The 852-nt window shown below is 44.0% G+C and overlaps 1 non-coding gene across 1 annotated transcript; it reads left to right on the top strand.

Annotated features, from left to right (window-relative positions):
- Positions 1–390: 390 nt before the first annotated feature.
- Positions 391–497, top strand: LOC112746046 (small nucleolar RNA R71). Its single transcript, XR_003173946.1, has one exon. It is a non-coding gene; the product is annotated as a small nucleolar RNA R71 (small nucleolar RNA).
- Positions 498–852: the final 355 nt, after the last annotated feature.

Raw genomic sequence — 852 nt, forward strand, 5'->3', positions numbered from 1 at the left:
TCATGGTTTTGCCTAGGTGAATTCCCAATGTAGTTGGCTTGCTCCTGACTACCCTCTGCTTCTTCATTCACTCCTTCTTGGGTTGTTGATGAAGTGGAAATTGCTGCTACTTGGTTCCTCTCCATCTTCTTGGTGAGGTCAGCCAGCTGCTGGGTAATGAGCTTGTTTTGGGCCAGCAGAGCATCTACATTGTTTAGCTCCATTACTTTTCTTGTGTTCCCTCTTTCGGAAGCATAGAAGTAGTCATTCTCTGCTACAATTTCAATGACATCTATGGCCTCTTCAATGGTCTTCTTCTTGTTCAAAGATCCTCTGGATGAATGGTCTACAACCTTCTTTGACTCATAAGAGAGTCCTTCATAGAAAATGTGCAGCTGCACCCATTCATTGAACATATCTGGTGGGCACCTCCTTGTTAGGTCTTTAAACCTCTCCCATGCTTCATATAGAGTCTCACCATCTTGTTGCCTGAAAGTTTGGACCTCAGCTCTCAGCCTATTGATTCGTTGAGGGGGGTAAAATCTTGCTAAGAATTTGTTCACCACATCTTTCCAAGTTGTCAAGCTCTCCTTTGGGTAAGACTCCAGCCACTTGGCTACCTTATCCTTGAGTGAGAATGGAAATAAGAGCAGTCTATAGGCATCAGGATGAACACTATTAGACTTCACTGTGTCACATATTCTCAGGAAGATGGTTAGATGTTGATTGGGGTCTTCTTGGACACTTCCTCCGAACGAACAGTTGTTCTGCACAAGGGTGATGAGCTGTGGCTTTAGTTCAAAATTGTTGGCGTGGATGGTTGGCTTTTGAATGCTACTTCCACAGTTTCCTGGGTTTGGATTGATGTAAGAG

Source organism: Arachis hypogaea, chromosome 14, assembly GCF_003086295.3.
Source record: "Arachis hypogaea cultivar Tifrunner chromosome 14, arahy.Tifrunner.gnm2.J5K5, whole genome shotgun sequence".
Lineage (NCBI taxonomy): Eukaryota > Viridiplantae > Streptophyta > Magnoliopsida > Fabales > Fabaceae > Arachis > Arachis hypogaea.